Source organism: Fundulus heteroclitus, unplaced genomic scaffold, assembly GCF_011125445.2.
Source record: "Fundulus heteroclitus isolate FHET01 unplaced genomic scaffold, MU-UCD_Fhet_4.1 scaffold_9.2, whole genome shotgun sequence".
In the NCBI taxonomy this organism is placed as follows: domain Eukaryota; kingdom Metazoa; phylum Chordata; class Actinopteri; order Cyprinodontiformes; family Fundulidae; genus Fundulus; species Fundulus heteroclitus.
The window spans coordinates 723,273-746,277 of NW_023397361.1; the positions used below are offsets into that span (position 1 = coordinate 723,273).

The following is a 23,005-nucleotide window of genomic DNA, read 5'->3' on the forward strand; positions in this document are numbered from 1 at the left end:
ATTTAGGTATTGCTTACTTTTTTGAAATTCTGTTGGTTTTATGCCAGATGTAACGGGATGCACTTCTTTCAACAAGTTCCACTTTTATCTCTTCAGTTAAAAAAATATTTTCCTAAAAGTTTGGGGATTATAAGGATGTATTTTGGCTATTGTGAAATTAGGCCTGTATTTACTTTTTGTCAGTAGTTGTAATGGCGTTGAATCGCTCTCATTCTTCCTGCTCTTATTGCTGAATTATGAACATGGACCTTAAGTGAGGAAAGCGATCCTATAGTGATGAGTTGCTGTTCTTTGTTTTTTTGTGACCTTCTGGAAAAATGATCTACATGTCCTTAATTGTAGTACACCAGCCACTCCTAATCATGGATAGCTGCACTGACAAAGCCTTAGAAATGGCTTTGTGACACCCTCTGATATCACAGTCTGTCACTCACGATACAATTAGAATAGAATTCAACTTTATTGTCATTGCACTGTCACAAGTACAAAGCAACGAAATGTGGTTTGTATCCATCCAGAAGTGCTATACAGGATATAAATATTATTTATAAGTGTATGTATAAGTAAAAAGTAATAGTAGGGGACTATACAATGTTGGGTATAAATATAAATATGGGAGCTATATGCACAATATAAATATATGCACAAAATACATTTTATAAATTGAATGCAATTCCCATTGCATTAAATTTATAAGACTGCCATCAATATGATGCCATGTCATCTGCCCATCTAACTCAACATAAAAAAATGATGACCATTTCAAAGCTCTTACAGACATCAGACACTGAAATCAAAAACACCATTCTTCTAATTATATAATAATAATCATAATAATAATATTATAAGAATAATAGAATCTCTATTCACTCATGCCTTTTGAATTTCAAAATAAAGGCATATCATAAAGATGACGGTGTGGATAAATCTTTTCATTTTGTATGGATATAATTGGATAGTTTAAGCCTTTAATCAATGTATCGATGTGGATAGATGTATTGTTACACCCATATTAATCACTGTTAATTCATGTTTAAAAACCAGGACTTCAAAAATGAAGTCAGAATTTAAAAACAGATTTTTCTATTTACCGTGGTCATCTTTGTATTTCATTCAAACTTGTTTGATCTGATGATATGAAGTGAAAAAACATAACAAAAGTAGAATTAATGAATAAGAGGCCAAAAATGTTTTAAATAAACTATATAGTTAGATTTTTAATTTGACCAGTTTAATCACAGTTAGAAAAATGTGTTTTTCTAACTGTGCTCAACCAAAATAAATGCCTCAAAACATTAAAACAAACATGTATGGGGAAATCTGAACTGAAATCAAGCCATCTTACATGTCCCAGGAAAAATGGTTTTATGGCTTTCTGATCGTTGTGAGCTAGTTGAGTACAGCAGCATCTGCAACCCACATGAAATCTAAAAATACTCCTGCACCATTGACTGCTCTTTGCCGTGGTCTCTGTAGATAAATGAAAAACTGTGTGTGCATGCTCCAAACTGGGAATGAGGTATGGTCTGTATTCGGAGGACAGCTCCAGGCTGGTTTGCAACCTTTAAGCTGCAATGTGCAGTAGTGTTGCAATATATTGCCCATATGTGTAAGTAGACCTGGAGGCTACACTGGGAAAAGAGAAAAAAAAAAAAACGTACACTGGTATACTAGTCTTCCATTGCTTCTTTCTCCTCGTGTCCTTAGTTGCCGTTAAACGTTGATGTAGATTGTATTTTATGAGGTTAATGCCTGGGTTTGTAAATCTGATAATGGCAGTACTCTGTTGAAATGACATTCAAAGAGGGCAGGGATAATCTGTCAGTCATGTTACTGACAGATGTGGAGCAGATGTAGCCTACGCTTAGCTAATATTATTACTCTGTTCTTGTCTTTCTATAAGGTTTTAATAAAAGCAAAACAAGTAAAATGTGACCTGGAAAATCAACCAGCTATACTGGCAAATATGTTATTTATTTATTTTTTTCAAATGGGTGATATGGCTTTCTGCCCAGGGCAGCACAGTGTAGGGAGTGCAGTGGAAAAAACAACAACAACAAAAACCAAAACGTTATCTGTCGGCTGCATCCTAAAATGACTTTTCCATATCTTACTGGAATGGGTTCCCACTTTTATGTGCATAGTAAAAGCAGTGCAATCAAATTGCTGGACACTGCTTAAGATGACGTTTGATTTTCAGCCTATAACTCAATTTTTAAAGTTAAGTCATATTCCTGTATTTTTTTTAGGTGTCTGAAAAATGTTAATTTTGACACATTAACATTTTTCAAAGCTAAAGTACATAACTGTACACAAAAGATCAAATATTTAAACACGAAATTAGATCAAACCTTTGTTTTGTACCTGAAAAGATACTTTGAAGAGCACGTTCAATACCTTCTAGGCATTAGGACCACTTTACGTTGATTCAAACATGAAAAGCACAGCATATACAGTATATTTACCTGAAATACTTTTTCTCAGTTCTCCAGTTTACAAAAACTCAATCTGTTTTATTTGGATTTTAAGTGGTAAACCAACACAAATTCATGCATAACTTTGATGCAACATGATACATGGTTTGATAAATAAAAATTAGAACAGTATGGTGTGTATTTGCATTAACCACTTAATCTGAAACCCCTATATAAAGTCTAGAGTTACCCATTCCCCTTTAGAGGGCAACTAATTCAGAGTCTACCAATGTGTAATCCTCATACAAATCTAGCTGTTCGGTGAAGGCATGAGAGTGTTGTTAGAGAACATTAGTTACCAACCAGTATCCCATAGACCAAAGAACACACCAGACAGGTCAGGGATAGAGTTGTGGAGAAGTTTAAAGCCGGATTAAATTCTAAAACAATAATTCAAGGCTTAAATTTCTCACAGAGCTCTATTCAGTCCATCATCTCAAAATGAAAGAGGTATTAAACAACAAAACATAGTGCTTGCCAAAACTATTAACCCCCTGGCACTCATCATATAATCTTACATGTGATGGTTGGTAAAGTGAAACGATAAAAATATATTTAAAAAATGCATAAAAACACAAACCTTAAAATTGTTCTGTGCATTAGTATACGGCACATTTGTTATAAATCCTCTAATAAGTTCTAATGCAACCAATTATTAAAATGAAGTATTTATGTGTGCAACCTAAATGTGACATGGTCCGTTAGGATGAGCAGACCTGTCCGAATAGGCCCCAGATGCTGTAACATCACTGAGCAAGAAGCATCACACCTTGAAGAACCAGGAGATCTCCAAACAAGTCAGGGACAAAGTTGTTGAGAAGTACAAGTCAGGGTGGGGTTATAGAAAAATATCCAAGTCTTTGATTTTCCCCCAGGCCACCATCAAATCCATCATCTTGAAATGGAACCATGTACTTGATACAAGGTACATGATACATGAAACATGGTGGTGGCAGCATCATGGTGTGGGGATGTTTTAAGCAGCAGGAACTGGGAAACTGGTCCAAGTCAAACTGCTCCTGGTTTGGCGAATACCGCCGCCTGTAGCTGCATCTGGATGACGGTCACTTCCCGCCATACTTCCGTCTTTCCAGGGTCCAGTATGAGGAGCTGCTTCTAGGAGACAAACGTCCGTCAGTAAATCCATCATAGCTCAATACAAATATAGTCTGATTGTACTGTCTAAATATGTAACAATTAATAAACCTTTTTGTGCTTAAACGAACAAGGAGCACCCTTAATATGATCCAAATTGACAGAAAAATTCACAATTTGGAGCTTGAGCGAAATTTCACTTTGATCTATTCCCAGTATCGCGGACCATCGACGCGCTCCTGAACGCACCTTTACATTGGGATAACATGTAAATCATTGGTTCCAAACGTCTTATTTGCATTAGGTGTGAACGCACCTTTGGTACTTCTTTAAGAGCTGCAGAAACCCACTGCTCACTTGAGAGAATCTGTAGACGTGAATGTTATTGGTTGTGTACTCCACAAATAAAAACCTTTTTATAGAAAAGTGGCAACATAAAAAGCCACTGTTGAAAGATAGCCAGAAGCACTGCTTGCAGTTTGCCACAGGCAATGTTGGGGACACAGCACACATGTAAAAAAGAAGAACCTGTGGTCAGGTAAGGCCCGAAGTGAACTTTTTGACTCGTGCAAAATATGAAGCAATAAAATAGCACTAGCAACAGATCTCCACCGAGAAAAATATGTTGGTATCACAAATCTTTATTTAAGACTTTCAAATTAAAGGGGACTGAATACAAAAGCACATAACACTTTTTTAATTATTAGTTTATTTTGAAAACCATGTCGCTTTCCTTTTAAATCACAAAAATGCAGCAACTCCTGTTGATCTATCACATAAAATCCCATTAAAACACTGGCTGCATTCTGAAGCGTCTAATTGGTAAGGACTCTTCAGCCAAAGTGGAAATGTGTCAGTGTTCGCCATGATAAGTGTTATCCCAGTACTGCAGCCAGTAAGGAAGGAGCTGGGAAAAGGATTTTTTTTTCGGGAAGCTGTAGGCCAGGATTTGACCCGCGTCATCTATCTTCCGTCGTGTAATGGCGTATGACATTAAAGGCTGTCCGAAATCAGCCCAGCAGTCCGACGCTTCTTTCCTACGCAAGATAGAGTTCTTAATGTTGACCTCATTGAAGCTCAAAGAACAGGAGCTATAACGAGAATATTTCGGATGCAGCCACAGGCTCATCATCCTCACAGGGGGACATGGAGGTGGCAGCATCTATCTATCTATCTATCTATCTATCTATCTATCTATCTATCTATCTATCTATCTATCTATCTATCTATCTATCTATCTATCTATCTATCTATCTATCTATCTATCTATCTATCTATCTATCTATCTATCTATCTATCTATCTATCTATCTATCTATCTAAGGGTGTCGGCTGCCCATTGTGTTTCATGCATGTGCTTAAAAGTACAAGAAAACTGGCTGAAGGTCAACTGATTATTATTATTTTTATGTGGCGCTTGTGCGCCCCTTTCTACTGCCACCCTGGGCAATTGCCCATGTGGTCCATATCAAAAATCGCCACAATCTATCTCACAATCTAGTTTACCAGCTAGTTTCCTGCTTCTATTAAGTTGCATGATAAATAAGTATTATTATTATTATTATTATTATTGGTAATAACAATATTCTAATTTATAATTTTCTTTTTTCGTAGAAAAGCGTTTCTTTGGGATGTGGGAGAGGAAAGAAGCTGGCATACGATCCATTCATAGAAGAACTGCCACTCCATATAGAAACTCAAGCAACACACACACACCCCTTTTTTATTGTCGGACCTGTTATTTAACTTAAAGTAAGACCCGTTTGATTCAGGAAGTTCGAAAGATTCACATCCCGAGAGGCCATGGCCGTCCCATACCTGCATCGCCGTGGCGCTCAGGTGCGGGGCAGGCGCCGACAGCTCGCTCCGCTCCGCCAATTACAAGCAGCGAGCGCGGCCACGTGAACAAATCCAGTTGTCTAAATTGAGCGGAGAGCAGCTCGCGGAGTGAGCGGCATCCCTGGGAGCAACGTACCCTGAGTGGGAAGTGCTATCAGTGGGCTGATCGGGAGCAGCGGCGCGCAGGTAAATCGTCCTCTTCCTCTCTCTATATTCCTCTTTATTATGAAGAGCCGCTCTGCGTGTGGGATCTGGGACAGGACATGCCTTGGTGTAAAGGTTGAATTTGTTGTCGCGTGTGGATGGTGGATGGGTGATTCTCTCTCCTCCCATCCGCGGACAGGACAAACAGCATCGTCGGCTTGCTGCTGGATCTGCACTAGAACCCCCCACCTCCTCCCCCTCCCTTTCCTCCTGCACACCATGCGCCCCCCTTGTGTCTTTGCGGGCACATGGCTATTGATAGTTGACAGAAGCCTCCTAATCCCTGGCTGATCTGGCCTGACCCGTCGCAGGCGTTTTCGACAGCAGGAATGTTGACTGAACTTAATTTGGTCTGGAGGTTGGTTTTAAATTGGTGACGCCCTCTTTAATCGACGCCGAGCACCGGAGAGGATTATTTTATGCTGCATGCAGCCAGCCAGGCAAGCAGGGGGAAAGCTTTTAATGCTAAATTATTTATAACGCTGTCTGGGAGGGAGAGAGAGAGCAATGATTCTGCTTGATAAAGAGGGGCTACTTTTTGCTTAGTAATCATGATTTGCTCACTTTGTGATCCATTGTGTTGTTCTTGCAAAGAATAGCATTAATAATTGACTAATTGCCACTATGTGCAAGCTCTGATCCCAGTGTTTATCACATGCCACTGTCATTTAAGGGTTTGATGACGAAACATTTTATCTTCCTATAAGTTTAGTTAAAGGCTTGATTTTGATCGTCTGATTTAAATTGACAGTTGTCAAATTCACTCTGTTTCTCGTTCTCTCGTTTTCTACAGTCCAGCATTTTTTGACGTTCAGAAATAAATGCCGTTCTATTCATTGCCACCTTGTTATCCCCCTTTGATCCTTTCCCCATTAAGTAAATGCAGCACTTTTTTTTTTTTTTTTTTACCACTTGCCATTTTCAGCCCTTCTCCACCGGAATGAGTCGGCCTCCTCCGCGCCTGCGCAATCTCACCATTCATCCCGAGCGCAATTCTCCCTCTTTTGCTTTCTGTTGTCTCCTGCAAGACAGGAGCGATCAGCAGGCGGTAGTATGGCAGGCGGTTGTAGGATTTAATCAAGCAACGGTCCCGTCACCAATTGAACTTTTTTTTTTTTTTTTTTTTATATTGACACTTCCACTCAATCAGTGGTACTTTAGTTTTTTACAGCACTTCTACACACTCTATGGTGGCAACACAAAGTGCTTCTGTCATTAATCCTGACAATACATTTAAATAAGTAATATCTGAAGAGATACAAAAAATATCATTCTGACTGTCTTGGTGAGAAATGTAAGTTTACATATATCTGCAGGAGACAGTAAACAAATAATAGTATCTCTGTTACATGATTGGCAATTATGACAATAATAGCCTTAAAGTGTGGACTCACTCATAGAGTGAGGAATATTTACGGAATATAAGAAATAGTGGAATATTTACATTATTTAAAATAATGCAATATGCAATTTTTAAATAGGGCTGAACAATTAATCACATTTTCAATATAATCGCGATTTAAAAAAACGCAATTTCCAAATCGCAGAGTCTGCAATTTTTGGCTATGTAACAATTAGGGAATTAGACACGTCTATTAGGTGTTGGTAAAATGTTTAAAGTAGGTTTGCCTCCACATGGAATGGAAGACAGTTGCAGCAGTGACATAATCAAATCATACATAGCATTAAGTACAGGTCAATCAGTTTAATACATAGACTTGCTTGTTGGTTGGACTTTATGTTCAACAAAGATTGATGTCCAAATCAACTAAAAGCTGTTCTCTTGAACAATATTCTGATTAATAGAAACATTAAAAGTTCTTGTTTTAAATAGCCCTTGTTTACAAACATCTTTATTTAGAGGCCATTTTTGTTGCTTGTGGTTAACGCAGAGAAAAGTCAAAATTGCAATTTTGGTTGAAATATATCGTAGGCAGAACACAATCATTTCTGCTCTGAGTTTAGATGCAAATAATCTGCACAGCAAGGAAACAAATTGATTTGTTGTTTGTATATGTTTAAAAAAACATGATAAATTAAACTGTAAAAAAAAATTAAAAATCGCATTAAATCGCAATATTAAGAAAAAAAATCGCAATAAGATTATTTTCCAAAATCGTTCAGCCCTATTTTTAAACATGCGCCTGAAATGGTTAGAGCTCGTCTGAGTTGAGTATCAACTCTTTTCTGCTTTTGATCGGCTCTAAAGTTGATGCTCTTCTATGAGTGTGAGTAAAAAAAAAAAGAAAGAAAAAAAAGATGAAATGTCATGCCAGTGCACCCAAGAAAAGGGTGGCATCAAAAACATTTAAGTGTCCTGTTAAATCAAACTGCATGTTTTCTGTTGTTGTCTCATTTAACGAAGAACTGAAAACATCGGCATTTACTGCAGCTTGCCCATAAAGGGCCAAGATTGTTTTGTCGTTCCTACAAAATTTTAGCTTTTTATTTATTTTAATTATCCTGAGCTGGAACCCCGGCCTTTGGTCTTTCTACGTGGAATTTGCACGTTTTCCCTGCGCAAGTGTGTGTACTGTCCAGGTATTTCGGCTTCTTCCGATGTCCAAAAACATGACTGTTAGGTTAATTGGTCTCTCTAAATTGCCCTTAGGTGGGATTGTGCGTGCATGCTTGTTTGTCCTTTGTGTCTCTATGTTGCCCTGTTTTGGACTGGTGTCTGGTCAAAGCTGCACCCAGTCACTTATCCAATTTTTTTTTTTTTTTTCAATTTAAAATGTGAAACTTTTATTTCATTTTATTTTAATAAAATGGCTTAAGCACAGATAAATTAATATATTTAATTTAATCAATCAATTAAAAAAAAAAAATCTTTGGAGGCGGGGGTGCTCTGACGCCCCCTTGTGGTAGGCGTGTATGACATTTCCTTTAATGAGCTGGTAATTATTATATGATAATACTGCTTGCCATACTCCACGAGCTCGCTTTCGCTGCCCCGGTTGTCAAGGCGCTGTTAGTGTCTGACTTGTCCTTCTTGGGACTAGACTGCTCTGTTATTTGTCGGACTGAGCTTTTTTCCCCCCTTCATTACTCAGTTGGATTTCTATCGTGTTCTTGTCAGTGACGGACTGCCAACAACTAATCTGCTAGCACAGTAAGTTCCTGGAGGTTTTCTTTCTGCCAGTATACCCTGTTTTTTTTTTGTTTCTTTCTTTCTTCTCTTTCTGTTTGCACGCGTTTCTCACCCGGAGAGCGTAATCCAGCCACAAGTGCAGGAAATAAGCGATTTAATTTTAGTCACCTGCTCGTGTCTGAGAAATGTATGGAAACCAATTTACGCATTTAAAATGTTTTCTTTACGTTGTTTTTTTGCTTTCGCTTGTTGTCTGTGCCGAAGTAAAAAGAGGAACTATAGCCTAGTGAAAACATTTACTTTCCCTAACGTTCTGGAACATTTTTTATTGTTTTGTCTGTATGTTGTTGTTGTTTTTTTTTTTTTTTTTTTGTGATTAGGTTAATAATAACAAAAGTGTGATTTGTTGTTTTCGCCACTTCCCGCACTGTACTCCGAGATATTGATATCGGGTCTCTGCTCGCGTTTATATTGTATTGAAATGTTTGATTACTTTGTGTGTGCCACTTCAGCTGGCAGGTGTTTCAGTCACCTCTCTCTTTTTTTCTTCTTCATTTTTTTTTTTTTATCTTATCAAGACACATTAGGGAACTAAAAGTAATTTCCTGAGGCTCTGAGGTTAAACCATTTCCTCACGCAGCAGCTGCAGCAGCAGCAGCAGCAACGTACCCGCAGAGGTGTTTTTTAAAGCGTGCCTGAAAAGAAGAAATGAAATGATGAAACCCTGAACTGCTTCCCCTTCTTCTTGCTCAACCAGCTTGTTTGCATGCCTACACCTGAGCTGTAATTGTAAACTACAGTATATTGTTCCTTTTAATTCCCCCCCACCAACAACAACAACCGAGGAGGGGGAGATCCTAACAAGCCCATATCCATCCACTTGTTAACCTCCCAGCTTCAGTGTAATGAGATCTTTCCTGCTTGATGTTTACAGTATGTGGCTGGCAACAGTTTGCTGCTGTTCTGATTCGCTGGCTAATTAATGGAGCTGCTATCTGCTGGGTTCCAGCAGCCTGTGCTGGTTTATCAGGTCCTGGTCCCCCCCCCCAACCCTTCTCCCTGCCTAACTACTGGCCTTGATGCCTTTGGGTTATTTTTGTTTGCTCCACCCAGTTTCGTGTGCTTGAGGTGACCCAGCAAACACACGCACACACACTCAGACATGCCTACCCTAGTTATTGTAGTAATGTGGGGTGTCTTTGTTTGTTAAACAAGTCCTGCTCCCGCTTCCCTCGCCCCGGATACAACTGATTTATGGAGCAGAAAACGGGGAGTTGTGGTGTTGCTTGTTGCAGCTGCATAATGCTGCTCTTGTGTTGCATACAGCGCGGTCTGTCTGGGCGTGTGTGAGAGGAGGACTTGGAGTGAGGGCGTGTTCGCATCCAGGCTTTACCATTGGCGTGAATGACCCAGAGTCATCAATCAGCCAGGGGTTACTTTTCTTTTCTTAATCCTGATGATCAGCGGATCAAATGGTGCAGGCGCTGGATTTTATTCTTATTCGTTAAATGCATCAAAAGAATCCCCTCTATTTTCAGTCTTTAAAGGACATAACTCACCCACTCGTGGTCCAGCCTTTAATTGTACTGTTTGCCAGCCGGTTGCCAGATCCTTTGGTTAGCATTAGCAAACATTTAAATGACTTGTCCAGAAGGAAAGTGGCAACTTCCACCTAGCTTCTGAGCCCCCTTGCTTCCTTAAATTGACACCAATGCTTGAAAGCTTGACCGATCTTCACCCTCGTTTTTATTATTATTTATGTATTTATTTTGGTCCGCTTGACATCTAAGAAATAACGCAGAGAAGAAGTCGTTTCTCAGCGCTATCACAAAGCTACAATGATCTGGCAACGCCTGAGCGCCGTCTCAGGTGACTTCAACCTACTATTCCTACTGGTGCAGAATCTTTTGGCATCATAACCAGAAGTAAATATTTATATATTTTGGACCCATCAAAGTTTATAAAATAATTATTCATATAATATATGTTTATTTTTCAGTAAAGTTAATATTTTTATTTTGCACCACTCTAGAGGTTCTGTGGATGTTATTTTTGAACATTGAATTGTTATGATTAAAAAGTTGTAGCTATGACCTTTTAAATGCATCAACCAACATTACCAACTTTAATGCCCTTTTATTAAGTATAGTAAAAATCTAATGAAGGGGGAGGAATCAATCATTTCCATAAATGGGGATATTTTTGTAATTATTTCATCTTCTCAGAATTAACACAACGATCAAAAAACTTTTTATTTTATTTTTTATTTTAACCCTTTATGCACTAAAGTCCCTTTGAAGAAAACATATTGGAGTTGGTAGGTCAGAACTAAAAGAACAAAAAAAAAAAAAAAAAACAGACAAAAAATGAAGAAATAACTCATATGTATATTTTTCAGGAAAAGCTTGATTGATGCAGTTCACAACCCGAGGGACTTTGTTCGACTTAATATGCATTGACTTGACACCCAACTGTTCCACGTAGCGCAGATAAATATATGAGGACCTTTACAAATCTTTCTGGATTGTGTTTTCTACAGATGTTTCTGCGATGAGTGTTTTTTTTGGTACCTATGTGGAGCATTTTTTAACACATCTTTTTCTTACATTTATGGTGTTGGTTAATTTTCCCTTATTTTTAATACATTTTCTTTCCCAAGTGCTGCAATTTCTCATGTTTAAATTAGTGTTATGATGATCAACAGATAAGATGGACATAGATCCTTGAGGCATTTTGAACTGTGTAGTGCTCTTCCACATATATCATTACACCTGGTAAGATGTGTAAAAGCATTAAAATATGTCTATTTTATAGTAGTGTCATTTCCCAAAAATTATCTAGTTATGCAACAATACATTTTAGGACTTTTTTTTTTTAACCTTCTGCCAATCCTTATGGCTATGGTTACTTGATAATCCGTAGTCCCCATCTATCCTTATCTTTTCTCTTATTTATATATGTAAAATGTTCATATACCCAGCACTGTCTGCCACAATTCCTGGTGCATGTGACAGACAAGGTGTCTGGTGTTCAACGTTCAACTACTGTCTGGTTTCCTGGCTTTTACATGTATTATATTTAGCCTTTGGTGTTTGATATTCCTGGTATTAATCAGGTGGTCCAGGACGGAGTTTTGCATTGGTTGCGTCAGTGGATTTGGACATGGATTTAATTTCCTCTAATGGAACTTACTCGCGCCCGCACCCAGATTAAGGACAAACAAAGCCATTATGGACTCTGGATGGCAAAGGTAGACGCAGTAGAGTGTGAATTCTACCCCAATCTCAGTTTGTCATGTAGAATCACCAATCAATTTGTTTTAGGGTTGGGTCGTGTAATTTTACCGATATGAGCTTATCTAGGAATCAACAACACCAAAAAGTCATACAGATGGATGGTTTTTGATTGTGGGGGGGCACTACTAAAACGATATCATGGGATTAACCTGAATCAAAATTTTTGCATGTTTGGTCCTGTTGCCTTCCTTTGTCTGTTTGCTGTGACATCTCATTTGCTTCAGCTCTTCCTTTATGTAAACCCCTCAATGTCTGCTTTTTGTCAGAGGTCCAGCTTAGGTTTATTCTGTGTTCCCCGTTGTAACTGTTTAGAGTCCCAGCAACAGACACAGGATGTCTCCTTCCTCTTGCGCTGCCGGGCAGCACTTGAGCTCTGCTGCCTATCCGTGAAACATGAGTCTTTTCCACCACCGCGTCTAAGATTTGAGCTTACAGCAGCACATTTGGAATCACGGCAGCCGGGGAAATGCAGGTCTAATTCAATTGGCTAGAGGTTTAGCAAAAGCGATCCTTATTGGGCGACGCGGAAGCTGGCTGCCAAGGTTTCTGTGCGCACAACAGGGCGTTGGGAGTCCCACTGGTGCTGTGCTGGAGGAGCGAGTGTGCAAAGGGGCAGCAGGCAACAGAGAGTGCAACTGTTTTGAGTGTTCCTCCTCCTCACACTGTAATAAAGGACCCATCTGCACGCTGCTGATTCAGAGCCATCCTGCTGACCATATCTATCTGTGTTGTTGATCTCGCACACATGCAAATACACATGCAAACACCCCCCCCCAACATGTCATCTGCAGGAACAGGAATGGCTTTCATCATGTTTGAGGAAAAAAAAAAAAAATTCCCAACTGGCAAAGGAACAAAGCCATCAAAACAGGAATATTGTGTGTGTTTGTGTGTGTGTGTGTGTGCGTGCGCACTACAAGGGGAGAAGAAACGGAGACTGTGCTGCCAACTACCGCTGCAGCCATCTCTGCTTCCTTTCACCTCTGTGTGGAATCCAGGAAGAGGTCGGCGTGACAGAGAGACACGGGATCCAAGGCGGAGAGGAAAACAAAGTGAGACAGTTAGGACGGAAAGAGGCTGGGGCAGGGAGAGATGGCCTTGTAAGGGTTTCCCTGTATCCCAGTTTGAGCCATGATGCATACAGACTGAACATGAAACGAACCATGAAGGAACCGGTTTGCCAGTTTCATGGCATCTAGATGCTCTGGAGAATCTGCAGGATTAAAAGGTAAGCGGCATCGGCATGTCGCTTGCCATTTATTTCACTTTGTGAATTGTTGTGGCATTTATTACGGCACTGTTACAAGTACTACTATTGACTGATTATCTAGCTAGCTCAGTGAATGAGTTAGATCTTTTACGAGTGTTATCAGCAGTATAATTTGCAACGATCGCTTAAATTTGACCTTGTTGGAAATGTCAATAGTTCAGACAGTAATTGCTGGAGAAATGCGTTGTCTGAGACATTTTTTTTTTCACATTTAGTTTAATATTTAAAATCAACTCCTTACCTTTACAGTCCTCTACAGTAGTCTGATAAAAGCATGTTAGAACAGCATGTGTGCATCCTTATCACACTTGCATCATCTCACTGATATTCTTGTCTCAAACTGTTGTGACTATAATTAAAAATATTAATAAAAGTTAATAAAAGTATCCAAATCATGTACCGTGTCTTAGTTTAGATGGACCTATCTGACTTTTCTGGCAGATACTGATTTCCTGCTGATTATGTTTCTGACAAATAAAAGATTCTTTGATCGAGGTAAAGGGTTTCAAATCCACAAGAAAAAAAACAAACTATGCATTGCGGCATAAATCCCTAAGCTTTATCTGATTTATATGAAACTAAAAAACTGCTTCAAAGTACTTTCTGCTGGTTGACCATAATCATTTAAGTTCCTAGTTTTGAGTAATCCAGTAATAAGAAATGTGTAATTTGGAATTTCAAAAGGGAGGCTTTTGTTTCTAGATGTACTGAAAAATTAGCTGGTGACCAGATGGTTGGATCCATAAAAATACATTATTCTCCATTCGGTAATCACGCCATACCTAAGACAGAGGGATCAACAACACTCTTCAGTGTAGAAGGTGTTATTGAGAGAATCAAATGTATATCCAATAAATCTATATATCTATATATTTCCATTATTAGTTTGCTTTTTTTTTTTTTAAAGAAAAAAGTAAAATAAAGTACAAATGGTTTCGTAAGCTATTTAAAAGGTAACGTGGATAATGCCAGCAAGACTCAAGTGGGTGCTTTTGGTTTTTTTTTTTTTTTTTTGCTTCTGCAATCACTGACATAAGGTACCAAATCTATTTTAAAATATCAATTTTATTTGTCATTTCTAAAAAACTAATAGAGAAACTTGGTTTTACAGCAACTCTTCTCTCAAACAGTGTTCCCAGTATTAAAGTTATGGCGACTCAATTCAGAAGAGCTATAAACATTATTGAATGCTGTTGAATTGTAGCTCTAAACGGAGAGACTGAAGTTGGCTAAAATCGTTAATCGCTTTACTAAAATGGGCGACTGGAAACCATCCACAAATGTCTGATTGGTGCGTCGCTGGTTATATGTGCTGTATTTATTTGCTCTCACTTGTGCGCAGTTACAGTAGCATTCATTCTGTAAGATTTTACACCTATGGCTGCTTGACTGACATTTTCGATGCTTTTTAGAATTGCATATGATATTGGGAGAAATCCTGCTGATTGTTAAAATCTAGTTTAAATGAATTGCCCATCCAAAGCACCAGCTCTTTAGGGGAGTAAACAAAATTCTGATTTGATGTTGCATCATAATGACAACATTCATCAGAGTTTTACCCAACACTGTCATATGCTCTTTTAGCCAGATTCCAAAAGAACACGACGGTAGCCAATGTCCACACAGACCCAAGCTGTTCTTTCCATTTTGACTCGTCTCCTTCTCCCTCTCTTTCTGACATGCACACGTTCATCTCCATGCACGCTCACATTCACATGCACAAATTCAGAACCCTCCCCTATCCCTTCCTCATCTCATGTCCCATGCAGCTCTGCTTACTGTGTCAAAAAGAGCTTAGATCAGGGAAACCGTAGCTCGGCCTCGTTTGCAGTTCCAGGAAGATCAAGCTATTTATTTAAACCAAGCGGACCATGTTTGGAGGAGGAAGAGATTGTTGCCAGTTTCAGTAGAAGTACAGGTCAGCAAATTAGCTTAATTACACCATGTGTCAAAGAGGGAAACAGTGGAGGACTAAATATACTTCTCTTCATAATATGAAGAATAATAATAATCCCTCCAGAATGACATTTTTGTGCAATTCAGATTTTGCTTTGTTTTTGAAGAATTAAGTTATAGCACACAAAATAACTGAACAAAAACGCGCTGACGGCTCTCTGAAAGAAGCGGCAGTTTTGAATCCTGCAGAAAATTAGATTGCAAGATTGTCCCCATTTCTGTATCAAAACATCCATAAACTGTGTCTGATTTTTATTTAACTAAATAAAAGTACTTATAAGTGCAAACCGATATGTTTAGAGCCTTAAAATGTTCTTAGTTTTTGTAAATGTAATAATTAGGGAGATTTTGTTGTAGAAGAAGCGTACCCAACCAAAAACCATCCAGCTCCAGCTGTAAAAACAAAATGCTTCTTATTCCATAAAACCTGCGACCAAACCCCATCATTTAATATTTGAGTTGAAAAATAACCTTAGTTTGGTTACTGTTCATCCTTTTTCATGACATAATTGCCATAGAACAGCTTCGGTTTGTGTTTATTGAATAACATGAACTGTAGTGGCTTTAGTAGAAGAAGAAAATGTTATTACTGACAAATAAAACCGAATCTTTTTGTGAGTTTAGTCAGCACACGTGTGGCTGGAAGCTGTATTCACTCCCCCATAATGACCCACTGACTGGGGTTAGCAGATTAATCGGCGCTTTCATTTTAAGCAGAGGCGGATCGCCCTGTAATTGGTTATGGAGATTATCGGGGGAAAGATGCTGGGGAGAGTTCTGACGAGGGTGTTTATCTAATAAAAAGGGATTTATGGGATTCTGGCACATTTGAGTAAAGCACACCAGAATCACCCCCGAAAACTTGTCAGCAGAGCTGCTTTTTTGTTAATAACGTACAATTATTAATTGTAGCTACCTCCTGTCTATTCAGAGAGACATCTGCTGTGACTCCGGTCACTGTGTGAGTGTGTGGATGCACAGAAATGGCTGTAGCATATAGATTTGAGCCTGTGATGCTTGCCTCATATCTACTGAGCTGGATCCAGTTATACATGGCGAGCTTGCTGGGAGGACAAGCATGAATGGCAGAGGATGCAGCAGAGCGCCGAACTCTTTCTGACACACTCATCGTGCTGGAGAGCAGACGACAGCACTTGCTGTGAAACGCCACCATATTTCCTCTGAGATCTTTTCATCTTCTCACTCCGGCACACATCACCAGTCTGTGTGACTTGTGCATGCACAGCTACCTTTCAGTCGGCCGCCTGTGCGCACGTGTTTGTAGCTGGAGCGCTGGGGAGGAGGAGGAGGTCTGTCTGTGAGCAAGCATCTATATGGTTTTTGCTGAATTAATCGGTTGTCTCACTGAGTCTTTGTTCTGTCCATCTGAATGTTTCATCATCAGTGGCTTCTGAGATGAGGCTGGTTGCTGTTTTTTTCATTGTGATGTTAAAACGCACGTATGAAACGGTGCTAAAAGGAAATATAGTGATTAAACACCGCATCAGGGGTTAGTTTCTGCGTTTATTTTTGCTACGCGAACATGTATTAGTGTGGTTCCTGTATCGAAATACATTACTAAAAGTGTGATGTAGACTTGCACATTAGGTCCATTTTGTGATTAAATATCTATATTTATTAATATCTATATTTAGGTTTATTTGATGAACAGGTTTCTATGATGTTAAATGCACTTTATTATCTTATTCGCTCAAATGAAACGTATAGTCAATTGAAAACAAGCTTTTTGTGATACATTTATTTACACCATTTAAATGTGTTCACTGCTTTAGGGTTGTTTTAATCTCAGTTTGTCGTGCAGGTGGTGAAAGATTTTTAGTGTTAATACATAATTGCTTATCAAAGATATTTAGGCAGGCTCTTTGAGTCATATTTCAGTACCACATTTAATTGAATTTAATCAATGCAATGTGCAGTTGAAACCAGATGTTTTCCTCACTGTTTAAAGACAGAGAAGCAAACAATTTGGCATTTAATTATACTAAACATTTCCAGTTTTAGGTCAGTTAGACTTACAAAGAAAACATTTTCTAATTGCTTAAAGCCTGAAAATGTGATTCATTTAATTTCTTCATTAGTATTTGGTAGAGGGTTGAAAGGATGTTTGCTGTTTCAAAACATTTTAAGGACTTAGTTTTCCTTAAGTTTCTTTGCAACTAATTTGGTTGGAAACTAAGAACGACCAGGTGCCCAAACTTTAACTTTCTGGCTTATTTCATGAAATTTTACTTCAATATTTCCACATGCTGTGATAGTCTCTTGATTCCATCTAATTTGTGAAGTGTACCAGTCCTTCCTGCAGCAAAACAACTACACAACATGGTGGTGCCACCCCCATACTTCACATGAGGGATGGTGTTCTGAAGCGTGCAAGCTTTCCCGCGTGTTTCTCCAAATGTAACGATGATCGTTCCAGCCAAACACTTCAATTTATGTTTAGTCAGACCACTTGGTTAATGACTTCTTCCTTGCTGAGCGGCTTTTCAGCCCATGTTTATTCTCTGTGGATAGTTCCCTCTAATTTTGCTTTTGTTCTGGTGTTGACTGTCACACTTCACACCGAAACATCTCGGGGTCGCAGAACTTGTCTTCTTCCTGAACAGCATGAAGGCTGGATACTTCCATAGTGTTTATACTAGTGTATAACTGGATGTCATGTTAGAAAGTTACTTTATAATCAGCTTGGCAAAGACTGATCTAAATAAAAATGATCTGCAACAGGGTGTCAGCACCTAGGCGAGTTCTGCTGCAAACAAACACGAGCCTCTGTGACACTGTCAGGAAAACGTACTTACTCGCTTGCACTTGGTCTACCTACACTAGCTTGCACACAGAGAGTGTGGGTTTCAGGTCAGCATCCTCCTTCACAAACGTACCACAAGGTTGGAGACCAAGCTTTCTAAGAAGGCTGAACAGTTTGCCAACTACCCTGCAGCAATCCAGAGACATCCTGTCAAGGTGTTGGCAACGCTGGCTTGACAGTAAAAGGCTCCCTCACCTTCTGTTTTCCCCTCACAATGTGGAAGGGAAAGCGAGACTTTACTGAGTCGAAAGGCAAACTGTGCTTCAGTGTGAAAGTGATAAAAACAGAACGGTTCCTCAGAGACGTTCGCGCTATAGAAACATTTAATATAAAGTAATATACTGAGAAGTCGTCTACAAGTTGTTTGATGTTGATGTTTATGGAGAAAGATGACTTCTGCCTACATAAAATTGATTCACTAAATTTCTAACAACATTGAAACTAAATTAGTTGCTGTGGTTAAGCTTTATTACATGGTTGTGATTAAATATGCTGATCGATGGTGTGGTGTAGCGGTTGAGCAGGCACTCCTGATAAAGAGGCTGTTAGTCCTTGACGCAGCAGTATGGGGCTCAATTCTTGACCACTTATTGCTGCCCCCAACCCCCACCCATGGCCGCCCTTCTCTCTCCACCTGTTTCCTGTCTAACTGCTGTGAGTAAAGGCTGCTAACACCACAAATATACTGAATACAAGTGTTTTAACTTAGAAAAAATGGGTCCTGTAACTACTCCTGATGAGGCAGAAACGTGGAACAAGGCTGTTTTGAGGGCACAAATATCAGTGTTTTCTGCTTTTAATGAAATTATATTTTTCAATTGCAGTATAATTTTGCAAGTTACAAGCTATCACTGTAACGTATTGCATTTCTGGAAGTCTGGTGTAGATAAATTATACAGAACTAGGCATGAGACTTCCCTGGTATTATGACCTAGAGTGAAAATACTTGTTTCACAGTCAAAAAATGGTAAAAAATGTGACCCAAATTTAGGGAGGCAGGCAGGTGAAATTCAAAAACTTACAAAGACTAAAGGGTAGAGGGAGTCCAAAATAATAATTAGCAAGAGTAACGTTGCCTGGAAGCTAAATTCTTGCCATATTTGTGCGTTCACAAACATAAAAGAATCTATCTTGTCCTGCTCCCGTCTCAACCGTTCAGGCCCAAACTAAAATGGGTCGGGCCAATCACGTTGCAGTATTACGGTTTAAGGCGGGCCATACCAGCGAAAAGAAGTCCAGAGCCCACAGCTGAACCGAAGTAAACATCGCAGCGCAGGAGGACGCACGCATAGCTGCTGTTATCATATCTGTTTTTGTCCGAATCCACGATTGTCGTGAGTGTCACTATCCAAATAAGCGTGCCTTGACCAGCGTAACTTGTTGTGGTTTCTCATGGCGCCTGCTGCTTACAACATTTTCATTTGATACGGTGATTGGCTAAAACCGAACCTTTGGTAGGCGGACACAAGGTTTCACTCCACCCAATCAGCTTGGACAAAGTTCTGTCGAATGTCTCTCCTTTCCCGAAACAGATTTGATGGGAGCAGGCCCAGATTGAAAATGTCCAGAATGGAGAATGCTACACATTATCAATCTGGCTTTCCAGGTTATAGTGAGAGGACCACAAAGAAGCAGTCCGGTGGCATTGACAGAAGGATGTGACCTGACTTAGTGAAACATATTTAAACTGGAGAGTTGGTTACTGAACAAGGACCAGGCAGTTGAGTAGAAACAGGGTGTAGCTGTGAGGGAAGGCAAGTAACTGAGGTTGAACTGAGGAAACGGGGTTGAGCTGATAAAGCGCGCAGGGTAGCGAGGCAACAGAAACCCAAAAAGCACACAAGCAGGAGGCACAGCCCGACATAAAACATAATCTAGACTGAATCCAAAAACATGACAAAGGAACTGAGACGCAGGCGCAAACAGGAAAACATTAATGGGTCACAGATCTAAAGAACAGGCAGGTTTTCAAAACGAACAGAAAAAAGTTATTCAGAGAACAACCATAACTAAAAACTTCAACTGAGACTAGAATCTAAATTCATATTAACCACTTAAGTACAGAACAAAAGCTACAAGGCATCTTAAAACTAAGGAATGAACTGATTATGTAAATGACAGATCTAATTGCTTCTATTTAAAACGAAAAAGTAACACACTATCACTGCTAAGATAATCCAGCTAATAATATGATTATTACAGTTCGGACGATTTTTTTTTTTTATGGATAAGAATTTATTTTGATTTTGAGGCATGGATCTTTGCAAATATAAACAAACCAAACACCTGAAACAAGTGAAAACGGTTTGTTTCCAGCCAGACGATGGTCCCTTTTTTCCACAGTTTTTGATTCGTTTTAGTGAATTTGGATTTCTAAAAGTACAAAACATTTTAGAAATTACATATTAAAAGCTAATTTTGGAAACTAGCTAAAATGTGTTTGCATAGGATCCCAAAACAGGCTGTAGTCTACAGGTCCACATCGTCCTAAATGACTGTGACTGGTACGCAGCAGCTTTTAAGAGCTGCTCTGGAGACTCTGGAATGTTTTGTATGTTTAATTAGTTGCTGTTTCCTCTTTCTGAGTAACTTTGAACTGATCTTTCAAAAACTGGAACAATGTACTGAATGATTTTGTTTACTGGTGGGCGTTTGCTCTCTGTGATGCTAAAAATATCTGAGTAATGAGCTTCTGTGCATACTACTTTTGGTTCCCTTATCGAATATTAGACAAGCTGGCTTTCTTCAGGTCTATTACACAAGATATTGGGATCACTATAACGCTAAAATAACAGCAGTTTCTCTACATATCTGGACGTTTTTGAAATATTTCCCATGAAGATTCTTTGTTTGCTCTACATAACAATTGGCTTGGTGTCTAGCATGTAAAGGGTTGATACCAAAATAGTTCCCTGTCACTAAATGCAGCCTGAGACCACTAGTGGCACTTGTTGTACAACAGGTGGAGAAGTTTGTTTCTTTGTGACTCATTCACCTATGGTTGTGTAAAAGGCGTTTTGTTTTGTTCTTCAGTTGTGTGAACAAAAAAGTTTCATAATTGGAATGATGCTCATTTTAAAACTATACATATACAGTCATATTATATACAATAAAACATTATTGAAAAGTGAAACGAGTGAAACACATTATATGGATCAATTATACACATACTTATGTTTTCAATCCTTTATTTCTGTTAATAGAGATTATTTTCCACTTACAGCTGATAAAGACACATTACAGATTAGAAAATAACATCCGACCAATAAAAAACATTGTCCACACAAAATTGGGGGCATACTGGCAAAGAATGTTTAATTACCTGCTTAAAGGTTGTCATTGTAAAAAGGTATATTTAATCGGGTAATCAAGCTACATCAGAAAGCATCATTTATTGTATTGACTGGTACACTAAAATCACATCTCAATGTATATAAATATACTATTTAATTTGATTGTTCTGCTGTCCTGAATCACTGATGTCTAAAATTTATTTGTGCACAACTTCAGCAACATAACTTGCATTCCTTCCAGCTTTTTGTATGACAGAAAGGAGGAGAGAAAGATCAGGAAATAAATTCTCAATCCACAATAAACAGGAATAACAAATCATGAATCGTGACAGAGGTTTTCTCTGGAAGGCATTCCAATTCACACTAGGTCACTTATTGATCATGGAAGATGTAGACGCTGGCTTAGTTATTATTATGTTTTTTTATTAATGATATCCTTCCTGTTTAATCCCTGATTTCTGACTGAAGAATACACACAATGATCCACAATAATAATAATAGATATTAAACACAAGAAAGACCAGACATATTGATTTTTTTTTTTTTAAATGTGTTGAATTGTTAATGAGGTGTCAGACAAGGTGTCAAAATGACCAGAATTGACTGTGTGGCGCATAGAACAATGCAGTGTAGTCATCTGGCTGAACAAAGGCCCCAATGTATCATAGTGTCCTTTTTAGTTTTAAAATGATTGTTCAAATACCGCTTATAACACTATTAGTCTCATGTCATCACATGTCTGCCCATCTGTGCGTTTACTGTAAGGAAAATAATCAACTGTCAAATTTCTCTGTGTTGGATTTTTTTGTGGTGTTGATGAATACAGACTCATTTTCTCTGTTCAACAAATAAACATCTCTGCTTCAGCCAGTCAGTGTTAGATAGTTCAGGCTCTGCTTTCCTATCTGCTCTACTCCCAGAGTATAGAAGGTTTTTGTAAACCGTGCTCTCATATCAGCAGCTGGAGCTGTTATCACCGACTGAACAGCTTTTTCAAACCATCTAATTCTAGCTCTTGTCAGACATCACTCTTGTAAACGTGGCTGAGTAATGTGTAGATCTAAACGTTACTGTGTGCCCGTCAGCTTTGAGAGCTTTGCAGGACACGTTGTGAACCATATAGGTGTTGCGCAATGCAAGATTATTCTCAAAGGCCCGAGGTTTCTCTAAAGACTACAATTTTAGATTTACTGCCCCGTGGTCAGCCATAAACTGGCTTTATTGCTTCATACTTTTGGACTTTCAACTTTGCAGCTCCTAGATTCTGAACAATGCCCAGCTTTGTTTTGTTCAGAAATGGCCATCATCCGCTCAATCAATTGTTGTAGCTTTTGCACTTGCCAGTAATCTGCTATAATGGAAAGTAACTGTGGAAATTAGCTGATTGCATGAAATAAAGTACAGATTATTTTCTTTATTTACTGTAAAACTTTATTTATAATCCCTAAAATACTAAGCAAGGGAAGCTGGCTTTATTTTTTTGCTCACACATGCAAAACTAAGTTAGTGGCTACATTGTGCTTCCCAGTTGTGACCCCCGATGTGTTTTTCTTTTCATGCTGTTAAAGATCTACTGTTACAACACTGTAGTGTAGTGTTCCTTCAACTGAATGCCGTGGCGTGATAATGACAGCGGTACATTATGTGTTCATTTGGATTGATCA

The 23,005-nt window shown here is 38.8% G+C and overlaps 1 protein-coding gene across 7 annotated transcripts in view; it reads left to right on the top strand.

Annotated features, from left to right (window-relative positions):
• Positions 1-5,491: 5,491 nt before the first annotated feature.
• LOC105932125 (spermatid perinuclear RNA binding protein) overlaps positions 5,492-23,005 on the top strand; it is a 110,281-nt gene continuing 92,767 nt past the window's right edge. For 3 of the 7 annotated variants that reach the window (XM_036134711.1, XM_036134713.1, XM_036134716.1), the window contains exon 1: positions 8,567-8,723. The gene's annotated coding sequence lies outside the window, so the exon portion shown is untranslated. Of the gene's footprint in view, positions 5,594-8,566; positions 8,724-23,005 lie in introns of those variants that run through there. The other 4 variants (XM_036134715.1, XM_036134714.1, XM_036134717.1 and 1 more) reach the window with 2 other exon arrangements.